The sequence below is a fragment of the Periplaneta americana genome, chromosome 16 (genome assembly GCF_040183065.1).
Source record: "Periplaneta americana isolate PAMFEO1 chromosome 16, P.americana_PAMFEO1_priV1, whole genome shotgun sequence".
Classification (NCBI taxonomy): Eukaryota; Metazoa; Arthropoda; class Insecta; order Blattodea; family Blattidae; genus Periplaneta; species Periplaneta americana.
Window position 1 is genome coordinate 106,978,234 of NC_091132.1, and position 16,595 is coordinate 106,994,828.

The following is a 16,595-nucleotide window of genomic DNA, read 5'->3' on the forward strand; positions in this document are numbered from 1 at the left end:
CTTATCTTTACTCGTCATACATTTAATATTATTTGACATTTTATTTTAACATGCCAACAAATTATAAACAACAATTTGGAAAGTATGCGTTACTGATCACATCATAAGCATTTGGTGTCATTTAACTTAATCTTATGTAATTATGGTATACATTTTGTTTGTAAGAGAGCCATAAATACACTGACCATCAGGGGCGATTTCTCAGGGCATGCTATGCTTGCTGCGCAAGCCCAATATTTTCGTAGAATGTATATTTCTCAAAATGGCGTTACGTACATTAAACTTTATTTTGATTTTTGGAATACTGTATAGGCGTAATACCATCCGCTGGTTGCACACCGCAAATATCGCAACACTTGCTCGTTTCTCGGAGCTACAGGAAGACGTAGAAATAGCGAGAATATGATGCGCGCGCAAGTGCCTTCCTCCTTAGTCCGTCCTAGGCGCGCATGCTTCTGTTATGTGTTGTTTGAAGCTCTGGTCCGAGAGCTACACCAACGACTATTTAACGTTACACATAGCAGTACTGACAGCGGAAATGTGCTGTGATTTGCGAGTGCAATGTACTTGTATGAGCGGAATGCATATGTTAGCTGCTGCATGTATTATTAATTCTTGCAATGAGTTCGGAATTGTGTGTTATTGAAACCTTATTATTAAATCCATTTTCCCGAAGGACTATTCAAGGGAAGACAGACATTATAGAGAATATGTGCGCTCGTTCAATGCAGCTCAATACAACAATGTGCATTGGTTGGCAGGGTCGAAAAAACTAAATAAACTCTTTTGTTGGTCATGTTTGTTATATCATATCGAACTTCTACATCTGATAAGCGAATATGATCCATGACACTTAATGATTTCTAATTATAAAATAAATTATTTATGTGGGTCTGATTATTTTTATTAATTATGAATTATTATATCCTTCCATCTTCCCCTGTGAACAAAAGAACAAGCCTAACTTTCGTGACTAGCATTCGCCCCTGCTGAGCACTCGATGTGTAATTCATTTGAGTTTCCTTATTAGAGGGACTAGCAATCCAATTACTCTGATTGCCTCGCGGATTTTATTGCAGTCTGTGGTTTGAACTGCCTCATTCCGCTAATGGGAGAAGATCTGGAGAAAGGTTCTGCATATAATGCGAATAGGTGCTCTTGAATTATCGATCTCTGATTGACAAGCAACACAATAATATGATTTGGTACATTCCTGTTTCCCAAAATGTAAAACGCTCGCAAAGTACCTGGAAAACCGTCAATTTCATTGATTGTTGAAGGGGTGCTGAGGGAATAAAAGTATTAATATGTACAGTACGTATATGTTACTTTCATAGATTGTAATAATAAAAGTCAGTGGAACTCATTGCAACAGTTCTTCTTTCTTGTACAACCCTCAGCATCGTACTAGATACTTTAACCCTGTAGCCGTCCGCTTGTATAACTGACCTTGATTCACGTGCTTCTGTTCGCTGCTGGTTGCCACCCGTTCCACTGGCTTGCACACAGTAAGGGCTGTCCATTCTAACCTGTAGCGACTAGTATCCACTTCCCTATTGCTTATATGCATAATTCCGGGGTTTATTTCGGGGCCTTGCAGTGAACACAGACAGCTAATATTTTGCATATGGTCTTCTCATAGCACATCGGTTATGCCACCAAATTTTCGATGCAAGTTTCGGCATGCAGGGTGTGATACTTCCCTTGTAACTCAAAATAAGTAAGACTGATAATGTAAGACGAATCAGAGGCAAATTAATAAAAAATCAGCACCGAAGCATGATAAGTTGAGATGATAGACATTCGCAATCAGGATAAATTTGAAATGTGCCCAAAAACTGTCAAATAATTTTCTGTTACAAAGAATGTTAAGTAGTCTATATCAGTATAATTTTTAATACGGGATAAAATGCGAGATTGAATACAGATGTACGTGATTCTGCGAAATAATATTTTGTAAAACTTATTGAGTTTTGCGTAAAATAAATTAGTCTTGCTATAGGATGCGCCAAATACAGGTTCTTATACCATATATAATTATATTTGGGTCATTCCATCGTTCCGGACGTGGCGCTGGGACTATTTCTAGGTTTGTTTCTGTGATATTTTTCGAGAGAAAAACGTGGCAGATGTTCTTGAATCTGCCCTCTTTCGATTGAGACAAAAAAAAAAACTATGATGAGGTAGCGACGGAAATTGGGGTCAAACTTTCGTTTCGGACAGGACACATTTCAGAAAACCTTATTTTCTCTTTTTGAAAAATCCCAAATCTCTGTGAAATTTTAAAGATTTTTCGAATGTTTCTTACCACTGCACTGTATTTTGTACGATGAATTTCTATTTTACTTCCATTCAAATATTTGCTGCACAAGTTTCCATTATGATTATTATTATTATTATTATTAATACCATTACTTATGGTTGTGTGATATGATGTAAAGTGGACGAATGCAGGTTCATCCTCAAAGTTATTCAAGTCAAATATATCGGCAGCAGGGAACTTACGTTTTGTTTAGCATGAAAATTTAAATTGTTGAAACTCAAGTTTTAAATTCATTTGTATTTGAATGACTAGTTAGATTATTATATTCTGCCCTTTTATTTGAACGATAGAATTGCACCTCACTACAACAGAGCCCTCAGACACTTCTAAGAACTAGATTTTGCAGTAACATTTTTCAGCATGTCGTTTCTAATTTTTTTTTTTAATGAAAGGCACTTTCCCATGATTAAGGATGCATAATCACAGTACAGGTGTTACCGCGACCAATATAACGTTAAAAATTACTGTAATGTTATATATTGCAATTGGTGAGTAACTACAACAGTTCGCAGCGGTGTTATGAAACTCCACAAATCTCTATTCAAACTCTGCAAATATGCGATCAGAACAACTACCCACACCGTTTTCACGTTCCCAACTGTGATACGGGTACTATTTTCCGTGTGCGCGCACAGCACTGATTACTGCGCGCGAAGCTACGGCAGTAGGGATGGGACGTTATTCGAAAATAACCGGTTATCGATTAACCGGTTATTTTAATATTAATTTAACCTGAAGGAAATTAACCGATAAAAAAATAACCGGTTAACCGGTTATTTTCCGGTTATTATTATTATTTTTTTTTTTACATTTTAAAGTCAGCAAATTAGTCTGGAAAACAAAATGAGTGGTTATTTACAATAGTAATCAAATAACAATTAGCAATCAACTGTAAACCAACCAGAATATAGTTGAGAGAACGTCATTAAGTGTTGAATATCATCAATGACGTCCTTAAACAAAATACAAAAAATAATAAGATCCTATGAAATTGCATTTAGTTAATTATTTCACCCACATTAGTGTCGTAGGGAAGATAAATGAAAAATAACTCAAATTCCATAATTGTTACAATAATATTCTTGATTAAGACACATTCCGACGGCAATCTATTCTCCTACGAATATAACCAATAAATATTGCAAAATTTCTCTCCGTTTCAAATGCTCCAGTACCCGCAGACATATTATAAATCAATAATAGAAAGTCGGCGATTAAGATAGGCTTAGGTTATTTACATTAAATCGAAGTCGAATATCATTTTGCCATCTATGGACAGATTAATTAAGGCAGTAACCCTATTTAGGAATGGCCCACGGAACAATTTTTATACAGAGTATATTACATAGAGTACAGAATAATAAAAAGAAACCATGTTTGATTGATGTTAAATTTGAGATGAGCTTAAAATATATTTGATTCAGTGTTTATTTTTAAAAATAACCGGTCGTTCGGTTATTACGGAAAATAACAGGTTATCTGGTTAAACAGGCAAGCAAAAATAACCGGTAATTAACCGGTGAACCGTATGATAATAACCGATTTTCCAAATAAGCGGTTATTTTTGCCCATTCCTATACGGCACACTCAATCATCCACAGCTGCGCACTGTTCATTTTGTACGTACCTCAGCCTGCAGAACCTACAAGCAACATGATTAACATGTACAGTCAAAGAGGGAAGGAACTAACTGCAGGTGATGAATATGAATACAGGAAGTATTACAAGAACAAAGAAGAACAGAAATGGAGGTGCAGAGTGAAAATGTGTAATGCCAAATTAGTGACAACTGTTGAAGATGAGGTTTCCTTTTGTGTTTTAAAAGAATGTCAACTATGAAAAGCACGTAACTGTACACCGTCAGATGATTACAAATGCCGCGAAACGCAAAGCCAGTGAACAAGACTTCTCCGAAAGACCTTAAAAATAGAGCAGAAGAGAAATCTGCTCAATTCCGTAAGTAATAAGCGAGAAAATAACGACCAGGTATATAAACCTAACAAGAAGGAACTTACACAAAAAAAGAAAACTTCATCCAAGTCTACCTAAAACTTCTCAAGAGGTTTATGAAGCTCTTCAAGTAGTCAACAAAGGAAGCAATATTGACGTAGAAATCCTATTGGTCAACAATTCAGCAACATAATATTTTCGAAAATTTGGTACAAAAATCAACAATTTTAGTGGACGGCACATTTAATTAAAGTGCAAAATATTTTCTGCAATTACACTATTCAACAAAGTTTTTGTGAGAAGGGTGAAAATGGTCATTTTAGATCAATTTTTATGTGCTAATAATGAATCTAAACTTGAAAAGTTTCCATCACGTACCATTTAAGAGGAAAATTGGAAATTATGAAGGAAAAACAATGAATTTATTAAGAATTCCGGTATGGAACTATAGACTATATTTAAACGGTTATAACGTACAATAATTACCAGGATCGAGTTCCTGGAGGTATTCGACTTCTCTTCTCATAAGAAACTCGATCCAGATCGACATAGATTAACTTGAAATCTTTGCGATATCATTTGCCTCGCTATTGTTTTTTTACTTTGAAAGTAAAAAATTTATTTAAATATTTTCCAACATATCTTTACTGAACTGGAAAGCTTACGATCGGAGAAATTAACTCAGTTCCTTAAAATATACGGAGGATTGGATCCACTCTTCATGAAGTTGAAAAGATTATTGCTACAAAGAGTAGCAGACAATCACCACCTATGAATTTTATTTCAAATTTGGCAATAACGAATTATTCTCGACTATAGTAAGATAAAAAAAGGTCTATATTTTCACATAGAATTATTATTTTTAAATTTCACCAGTTTACTCATTATCTCCTCTTGTTTCTTCTTAAAAACTCTCCTCATAATACAATTGTAATTTCATGTAAACAGCCTCCTTTTCTTTCTCCTTATAGGCTTAATCATATCTTTTTTCTTCTCCTCTCACAATTCACCTCCTTCTTCTCTTGCTCCACATCATAATTTATCTGTTTCTTATCTTGATCCTTACTATACTCGACCTCTATATTCTCCTGCTCCTTGTTATAATCCACCTCTTTGTTCACTTAATCCTTTTCATAATCCACCTCTTTCTTCTCTTGCTCATTGTTATAATTTATCTCTTTATTTTCTTGTTCAATGTTACAATCGACCTCTTTCTTCTCTTGATACTTGTTATAATTTACATCTTTATTCTCCTGCTCCTTGTCATAATCCACCTCTATCTTCTCTTGATCCCTGTTATAATCCAGCCCTTTCTTCGCTTGAATACTCTAGATTCAAAACCCTCTAAGTCCATTTTGTTCACAGTTGAGTTATTCTCATATATTGCTTGCTAAGAAGGAATTCTAATGATTTATATAGATTGAATTCAAAATGTCACTAAATTTAAAGTAAAAGGTTTGTTAAAAGTCACTGTTAGGTTGAAAATGCCCTCTATTTTCCACCACTTACTGTCAAAATCCTTCAATTTGTGAAATGGCTAGACGGAATTTTGAATCTATAACATTATCTTGATCCTTGTTATAATTTATTCCTTTATTATCCTGCTCCTTGTTATAATCCACCTCTTTATTCTCTTCATCCTTGTTATAATCCTCCCCTCTATTCTCTTGACCCTTGTCACAATCCACCGCTTTATTCTCTTGAGCCTTGTTATAACTCTCATCTTTATTTTCCTACTCCTTGTCACAATCCACCTCTTTTTTTCTATTGAACCTTGTTATAATTCACCTCTTACTTCTCTTGCTCCTTGTTATAATTCACCTCTGCAACCCTCGCTGAAATTTTAAAGGAGAACTATGTACCGTACTTTAATAATTTTTTTTCTACGACAGTGCGTAAATTTGAATTTTACCCACAAATTGAGCCTTTAAAACACAGTGGTTATAAAACGTAAGTGTTCACTGTAGTCACTGCTATTCATTTTACGTACTACCAAAGAAAATGTATTCAATGTAGCCTACAGTTGGTCAAAAGGAAATTGGCCGGTCTCTTGAGCAGCGAACATTTTCTAAGTAGGCCTACCCTTCGAGTGAGCGCGCAGTTCACTACCGTAAACCTCCGTGCGCCGCTTTAGTTAAGTCCATAATACAAGGCGCTGATTTGAGCTACGTCCAGAGCATGCTTCGAATCTCTGTAGTGAATTTTTTTGTTTCGTCCTTTTTTTTTTTTATTTTTTACAACTCCTTCTATGATCACGGATTTAGGTTAGTACAACAATCATATTCCCTGTAGCACAACTTGCAAGTTAATTTTTGCCAATTATTTAACCGTCAATATATTATTTCCTGAATGTTCCTTAGGCAATAGAGTGTAAAGCAGCAGAGATTAATAAAATAATTAATACAGCATTTTAATACCTCCACTGCATGCTTGGCGTGGAGCAGTGTTTAGGCAGATAGTTCGAGTTAGAATCTCAGTAGTGAATTTTTTGTTTTGTTCTTTCTTTTATTTTTTACAACTTCTTTTAGTATAATATGATTAAATAATTTTGCTTATGTTAATTCATGTTACTTACAGATAATTATAAAATTGGTGAAAATTTCTGATTATAAGTCCAGGAAATCAGGATATATTTTGTCCTCAGAATTATGGTTTTTCTTCTTGCTTACAATTACTACGTTTAGGCCCTGATGATCACGGATTTAGATTAGTATAATAATCATATTCCCTTTAGCACAACTTGCAAATTAATTATTGCCAATTAATCAACCGTCAACATATATTTACTGAAATGTCCTTAAACAATAGAGTGTAAAGCAGCAGGGATTAATAAAATAATTAACACAACATTTTAAAACCTCCACTGCATGTTTGGCGTGGAGCAGTGGTTAAGCTACTTAACTTCTATGCAGATAGTTAGGGTTCGAATCTCCGTAGTGAATTTTTTTTGTCCTTTCTTTTATTTTTACAACTCCTTTTAGTGTAATATAATCAAATAATTTTGCCTATGTCACTTCATGTTACTTACAGATAATTACAAAATTGGTGAAAATTTGCGGTTCCAATTCCAGGAAATCAGGACACATTTTGTCATCAGAATTATGAAAATTATGAAGAAAAACTTCTTGTTTACAATTACTACGTTTAGGCCCTGATGATCACGGATTTAGATTAGTATAATAATCGTACTCTCTCTAGCATAACTTGTAAATGAATTATTGTCAGTTATTTAACCGTCAACATAAAACCTATCAGCCAAAACATTATGACCACCTACCTACGATAGATATAAACCCGTTCAGGCGATAGCAGCGTCATCTGACGAGGAATGACTGCTAGTCAGACACACGCACAGTGCATGTAGTATCAGTGGGCGTGCTGTCCGTGTGTAGAATGGATCTATCTGCGTTTGACCGAGCGCAGATTGTGATGGCCCGGAGGCTCGGCATGAGCATTTCGGAAACTGCAGGACTTGTCGGGTGTTCCAGGAGTGCTGTGGTGAGTGTCTTCAACAAGTGGTAACCAAGGTGAAACCAAGCCTTCTAAACTTATCATAGGTTGCATTATTATTGAGCTTGTTGGCGAGGGATCGACGGGGAAAGGAGAGCGATTCTGACGTCACAAGATAGCCAAGCGCCACAAAGCTCAAATGCTTCAAAGCAGTATCTCGTGTTTTTTTCTTGTTTATGTTGTTTTGAATGCATTATGCCAGGTCAAAGGTATGCTGTTGCGGTATGCAACAATTCTAACGATAAAAATAAAGATTGTCTCTCTTTACCATTCCTAAAGATTTAGAAATTAGAAAAAAAGTGGGTAATTGCGTGCAAAGGACAGGATAAATTCAATCCTGATGCAAGCAGATTATGCTCTGATCATTTTAAAGATGACGATTTTGTTCCTGATTTTCGAGCTGCTTTAATGAAAATAAAGCCGAAACGACCGACAATGTTAAAGCCTATAGGTAAGTTTAAATAAATCACGTAGGTCTATAGAAATAGCCTATGTTAATACCAGCTTTATATAATTAGATTAGGTTCATCTATGTTAACCTACAAATTATTTTCTTTCTTTTGTAACCATGCTATTTATATAAAAAATACTAACTGCTAATACTACTACTAATACTAACAGTTGCATACCAAAGGGGTGGAGGGTTAACGACTCATACCAGTGATGTTTTTTCAGTATAATTCTCATTATATTGATTTTATATTAACGATTTATGACATTTTGTCATTATGGCATAATCAGTGGGTTAATCATAATAGCCTCCAGTGACAGTTCATTGTTGAGTTATAATGATTTTTGTAAATGAACGTGTTGTTGACATTTCATTACCGATACATGCACATTTTTCCAAAAATTTAGAATGAGGTATTAAAATCAATCAATGTTAGATTTTTTATAAACATCCATTTGAAACAAAAACACCACCATCTTGGCTCTCTTTAGATTTTAGTACATTATTCTATCTTTTGAAGGTTAACCATCCCATCACCAGCATGGCTAAGTACTTTCAATCATACTGAAAAGTTCTACAATAAGTTTCATGGCAAGAACACGATTAAAAAGGGGCGGAATATTATAAAAAGAACCAAAGAATATGTGGCAATGTTCGTACATAACGTTCCACGTAAAATTTTATTGTTGTTTGTACGGTCAAAACTAGGTTCTTTATACGACTCTATTATGTGAACACAAGACTGGAAACTAGCAGACGAAAACGGACGTCAGACGACACTGAGAGCAGACGAATTGTTAAGAAATACAGAAAAATAATGCAGTGACAAGTACAGCTTTTATATACAAGATATAAAAATTTTCAACGTATTTATTTTATTCCATGATACGTACACACTTGGTTTATATTCCTTGTAATGTTTTTATTTGAGGCGATTATGTTTATAATGCACGCTTATCATTGAAAATAAAGGACCAATCAGCATGGACTCTTCACCCGTCATCAGCCAACTAGTATTTGATTGGCTATTGAAAAACGAGATAACCTATTGAGGTGAAACCACGTCCAAACGTACAGGGGTTGGGCGGCTACCCCTCATTACAGGTATCGTAGGCTGGACAGACTGGTAAAACAGGACAGGCGGCGAACTGTGGCGGAACTAACATCGGACTTCAATGTTGGGCAGAGTACAAGTGTGTCTGAACACACTGTGCACCGAACACTCCTAAAGATGGGTCTCCGCAGCCGACGACCGATGCATGTGCCAATGTGTAACGTAAATAAAAAAAAAAACCAAACAAATAAATCATAAAATGTGCCGTAAGATTTAAGAGATAAATGAAGAAGAAAATGTGAGCAAAGTTAACATCTGAAGTAACCAGGATAAGCTCAAGAAATGGGACACGAACTCATCATCTGTGAATATAAAATTACATTTAAAATATATTTTATTATATGTCGTATTTACTTAAAATTAAATAATTAATATAGAGAATAAATATGAATTGATAATTGAAAATTCGAAACATAAAACTATCTATAAAATATGAATTCCATCGTCAACTACATGTTCATCTACTTCAAGGATTGGAGTTCAGTCAGTTACATTATAATTTGAAGAGACATTTGAACTAATACAGAACAATAATTTTAAGCTTTCAGTGCCATCATCGGCTCTGAGGTTAGTGATGGGCGTTATGAACTAGCGTTCTACGTGCAAGAAATTTATAATTTATTTTTAGCCTACACATTACTGTAATAAATAATAATAATAATAATAATAATAATAATAATAATAATAATAATAATGAGAAGAAGAGGAGGAAGGGATAAATAAAAGGAAAGAAGGGAAGTTTTAACCCTACCGAAAACACAAAAATTGCTGAAAATGTTCACGTCGTTCTTCAATACAGTTTTCAGGATGTATCCAAACACACATTAAAAATTCATGAGTACCATTAGACTGCACAGCATTATGAATAGTTATGCTTCAATATCCCATAATGAACTTCTTTTTCTCACATCTTTTCATTCGTTTAACACTGAACCTTCATTACGCCACTTGCGAATAAGTAGATGTAGGCAACATATCTCTTGGTTTGCATGAGAGATTCGGAATATTCATGACGAAATTTACGAATACACTATTTAACACGTTTTCTACAGTTCTTGTATTACATATAGGCTAAGTTTCCACTATAAAATTCTCTACGCGATACTTTAGCGAACCATTCCGTTTGCGTGACACACTCCACTAACAAGCCAGCTAATCTTATGTACAGCTTCGAGACTTGGGACCCAATACAATGACTTTATTGTGCATGTACTATAGGTTGTTGACTCCCTGCAAGTAGCGAAAGGTAGAGATGTGTTGAGGTAACAACGTTGCTATTTATAATAGAGTAGCCTACGGTAGTATGGGGAAACACACACACATGTACGTACATTCTGAAAGTAAATATACATTACACAATGACAATGTCAAAAGAATGTGAAAAGCATTAATTCTCCCGTCTTTTATAAGCATTTGTGTTTAATTATACACAGTGTTAATGGTGGAAATAAACATGTAGCAATTTTAATTTCTTTATTGATCCTATTGGTCGTCTTTAGGAAGTGCAGTTACAGTACCGAATTGCAATGTACTACAAGATACATTCTCAGTGTCTCAAACGTAAATCTTTTTCGGTTATCTGCCAAACACAGTTTGTACTGTGAAAAGCTGCGCTCTACTTCGCATGACGTGATAGGAGCAAAACGAAAAAACCTAACATCATTGCAGTCTCTAAGAGATAGTCCTTTATTCTCGGGTGACTCTATGCCCACTAATTTGCTGTTTATATTACATAGTGTTCCATATCCGTTATTTTTACGTAAAATTGATTTCCACTTCTGTTTCACACGTTCAGTAACCAGTGTACTTGGTGTCTCATTAATTCTCTGTGTCATTTCTTCAACTAATTTGAGGGGTTCTGGCATCTCTTGCTCTGACTTTTCTAACCGTGTAATAGTTTCAGACACAGTTTGAAAACAGATTTGTATGAAAATCAAATTATTCGTCAGAACCTTCAAATTCAGAGCGTTTTCCTTTGCGTATTTGTTGACATTCATTCTACAGTACCCCCACCCACTGTACGCTTTACCACTATACTCAGTACGCCGTTATGCGGATTTCCCACTGAACTGCTCTATCGGGTCCGAAGTCTCGAAGCCTGCTTATGTACAACTGCAGTTGTGATGAGCCACTGCCTTCGTATTTCCTGTTGAAAGTCCCGTAATCTTTCGTGTATGCGTACGCTAGGATAGGTGGGAAGCCAGAAAATAATTATCTTTTTATTCAGTATCAGAAAAAAAAATGAGACGAGTTTTAACAGTTCTCCTGAATGTAGACAAAAAGCTTCGCAAGACAGTCCACAAGTAGCATACATAGGCTTATGGGCGATCTTGTTTACTGCAGTGAGTGCTATCTGGAAGTTAGTAAAATTAGGCGGCCCATTTATTTTCTCTGGATCTGCACATACACTCGGAAACGAAGGTACTTCCTACATATATGGTCGATATGGCGCAAATTGTCCATTTACTATAAACTAATTAGTAAAACACAAGGAAAGAACCTCATGCGTATTATGTTTAAGACTGGTATTGATATTAGCTTTTCTACCATTCTTTCTTTGCAACTGAATATGGAGTTAATCTCCATTTTCTAAGTTCTAGCGGCCATTTTTAGAAACGAACTACTACGTTATCTATTAATCTAAGGTTGGTGTGTACTAATAATGATTTTAAAGTGGCCCATTGGTTAGGAAATTTGATCAATGGGTATCCCCAATTCAGTTGAAGCTAATCTTAATTTTCTCAGTTGTACTGTAGATTTTTAGAAACGAACTACCACACTATCTATTTAAAGAAAATTAAATTATGGTTTATTTAATAACGCTCGATACTGCCGAGGTTATATCAGCATCGCCGGTGTGCCGAAATTATCTCGCACAGTAATTCTTTTACATGCCAATAATTCTACTGGCACTAGCCTGTCACATTTAAGCACACTCAAATGCCATCGACCTGGGCCAGGAACGAACCCGCAATCTCGAGCACAGAAGATCAGCGCTATACCAACCGCGCTACCCAGGCCGACCACTATCTATTAATCTCAGGTTATTGTGTAGTAACATTGACATTAAAATGCCCCATTAGTTAGGAAATTTGATCAGTGGTTATCCACAATTCAGTTGAAGCTAATCTTAATTTTCTAAGTTGTAGTGTAGAACTTTTAGAAACAAACTACCACATTATCTGTTAATCTCAGGTCAGTGTGTACTAACAATGATGTTAAATGCCCCATTAGAAGTCAGTCGGTATCCACAATTCAGTTGAAGCTAATCTTAATTTTCTAAGTTGTAGTGTAGAACTTTTAGAAACAAACTACCACATTATCTGTTAATCTCAGGTCAGTGTGTACTAACAATGATGTTAAATGCCCCATTAGAAGTCGGTGGGTATCCACAATTCAGTTGAAGCTGATCTTAATTTTCTAAGTTGTAGTGTAGACCTTTTAGAAACAAACTACCACATTACCTATTAATCTCAGGGCAGTGTGAACTAACAATGATATTAAAATGCCCCATTAGTTAGGAAATTTGATCAATGGGTATCCTCACTTCTGTTGAAGCTAATCTTAATTTTTATGTAGTAGTGTAGATTTCTTAGAAACGAACTACCACATTATCTATTAACCTCAGGGCAGTGTGCACTAACAATTATATTAAAATGCTCCATTAGTTAGGAAAGATTTCAGTGGGTATCCTCAGTTCAGTTGAAGTAATCTTAATTTTCTAAGTTGTAGTGTAGACCTTTTAGAAACAAACTACCACATTATCTATTAATCTCAGGTCACTGTGTACTAACATTGATATTAAAATGACCCATTGGTTAGGAAATTTGATCAGTGGGTATCTTCACTTCAGTTGAAGCTAATATTAATTTTTATGTAGTAGTGTAGATTTCTTCAACTACTAAATGTGCATAGGCTAAATAGAAATGATCTGGACGAAATTGAAATACAAACTGCTGAACCATTTATACCCGAACGCACGCTTTCAGAAGTCGAAATTGCGATAGAAAATCTGAAAAAGTACAAGTCTCCAGTTATCGATCAAATTCCAGAAGAATTAATACAAGAGGGTGGAAGTGCATTATATAGCGAAATTTATAAACTTTTACTTGCTATTTGGGTCAAGGAAATTGTACCAGAGCAATGGAAGGAGTCCATAATTGTACCTATTTTTAAAAAGCGGGACAAAACCAACTGTGGTAACTTTCGAGGAATATCACTTTTGTTGACGTCGTACAAAATTTTGTCCTATATTCTTTTGAGAAGATTAACTCCGTACGTAGATGAAATTATTGGGGATCATCAGTGCGGTTTTCGGCGTAGATCGACTATTGATCAGATTTTTTGTATTCGACAGATAATTGAGAAAAAATGGGAGTATAAGGGTACAGTACATCAGTTATTCATAGATTTCAAAAAGGCATATGACTCGGCTGAGAGGGAAGTATTATATGATATTCTTATTGAATTTGGTATTCCCAAGAAACTAGTTCGATTAATTAAAATGTGTCTCAGTGAAACATACAGCAGAGTCCGTATAGGTCAGTTTCTATCTGATTCTTTTCCAATTCACTGCGGGTTAAAGCAGGGAGATGCACTATCACCTTACTTTTTAACTTCGCTTTATAATATGCCATTAGGAAAGTTCAGGATAACAGGCAGGGTTTGGAATTGAACGGGTTACATCAGCTTCTTGTCTATGCGGATGACGTGAATATGCTAGGAGAAAATCCACAAACGATTAGGGAAAACACGGAAATTTTACTTGCAGCAAGTAAAGCGATCGGTTTGGAAGTAAATTCCGAAAAGACAAAGTATATGATTATGTCTCGTGACCAGAATATTGTACGAAATGGAAATATAAAAATTTGCAGATTTATCCTTCGAAGAGGTGGAAAAATTCAAATATTTTGGAGCAACAGTAACAAATATAAATGATACTCAGGAGGAAATTAAACGCAGAATAAATATGGGAAATGCGTGTTATTATTCGGTTGAGAAGCTCTTATCATCCAGTTTGCTGTCCAAAAATCTGAAAGTTAGAATTTATAAAAGAGTTATATTACCGGTTCTTCTGTATGGTTGTGAAACTTGGACTCTCACTCTGAGAGAGGAACATAGGTTAAGGGTGTTTGAGAATAAGGTGCTTAGGAAAGTATTTGGGGCTAAGCGGGATGAAGTTACAGGAGAATGGAGAAAGTCACACAACGCAAAACTGCACTCATTTTATTCTTCACCTGACATAATTAGGAACATTAAATCCAGACGTTTGAGATGGACAGTGCATGTAGCACATATGGGCGAATCCAGAAATGCATATAGAGTGTTAGTTGGGAGACCGGAGGGAAAAAGGCCTTTGGGGAGGCCGAGACGTAGATTTGAGGATAATATTAAAATGGATTTGAGGGAGGTGGGATATGATGATAGAGACTGGATTAATCTTGCACAGGATAGGGACCGATGGCGGGCTTATGTGAGGGCGGCAATGAACCTTCGGGTTCCTTAAAAGCCATTCGTAAGTAAGTGTAGATTTCTTAGAAACGATCTACCACATTATCTATTAATCTCAGGGCAGTGTGCACTAACAATGATATTAAAATGGCCCATTGGTTAGCAAATTTGATCATTGAGTATCCTCAGTTCAGTTGTAGCTAATCTTAATTTTCTAAGTTGTAGTGTAGATATTTTAGAAACGAACTACCACATTATCTATTAATCTCAGGGCAGTGTGTACTAACAATGATATTAAAATGGCCCATTGGTTAGGAAATTTGATCAGTGGGTGTCCTCAATTCAGTTGCAGCTAATCTTAATTTTCTAAGTTGTAATGTAGATCTTTTAGAAACGAACTGCCACATTATCTATTAATCTCAGGGCAGTGTGTACTAACAATGATATTAAAATGGCCCATTGGTTAGAAAATTTGATCAGTGGGTGTCCTCAATTCAGTTGCAGCTAATCTTAATTTTCTATGTTGTAATGTAGATCTTTTACAAACGAACTACCACATTATCTATTAATCTCAGGGCAGTGTGTACTAACAATGATATTAAAATGGCCCATTGGTTAGGATATTTGATCAGTGGGTATCCTCAATTCAGTTGTAGCTAATCTTAATTTTCTAAGTTGTAGTGTAGATCTTTTAGAAACGAACTACCACATTATCTATAATGTTACGTCAGTGTGTACTACGAAATATATTAAAATGGCATATAGATTAGGAAATTTGATCAGTGGGTATCCTGAATTCAGTTGAAGCTAATCTTAATTTTCTATGTTGTAGTGTAGATCTTTTGGAAACGAACTACCACATTATCTATTAATGTCATGTCAGTGTGTACTAACAATGATATTGAAATGCCCCATTACTTAGGAAATTTGATCAGTGGGTATCTACAATTCAGTTGAATCTAATCTTAATTTTCTAAGTAGTAGTGTAGATTTTTTAGAAATGAACTACCTCATTACCTATTAATGTCACGTCAGTGTGTACTACGAAATATATTAAAATGACATATTGGTTAGGAAATTTGATCAGTGGGTATCCTGAATTCAGTTGAAGCTAATCTTAATTTTCTATGTTGTAGTGTAGATCTTTTGGAAACGAACTACCACATTATCTATTAATGTCATGTCAGTGTGTACTAACAATGATATTGAAATGCCCCATTACTTAGGAAATTTGATCAGTGGGTATCTACAATTCAGTTGAATCTAATCTTAATTTTCTAAGTAGTAGTGTAGATTTTTTAGAAATGAACTACCACATTATCTATTAATCTCACGTCAGTGTGTACTAAGAAATATATTAAAATGGCATATTGATTAGGAAATTTGATCAGTTGGTATCCTGAATTCAGTTGAAGCTAATCTTAATTTCCTATGTTGTAGTGTAGATCTTTTGGAAACGAACTACCGCGTTATCTATTAATCTCAGGTCAGTGCGTACTAACAATGATATTAAAATGGCCTATTGGTTAAGAAATTTGATCAATGGGTATCCTGGATTGTTGTGTGTATACTTAATTGACATAGGCTACTAAAACTTCTTTTTTTCTGGAGTACTGATAGAGTTTCCGAAAAAAAGTATTGCATTTTCTGTCGTGTTCGTTATGCAGATGAATGAAAATATATCACATTCTCTCTCAGCTTACTTCAATATTTATAACTTAGATTTGGGCTGTACAACAGCAAAACATGTCTCTATTAGCATGCACAGTTTTGTGTGTAAATTTGCATTATATTTT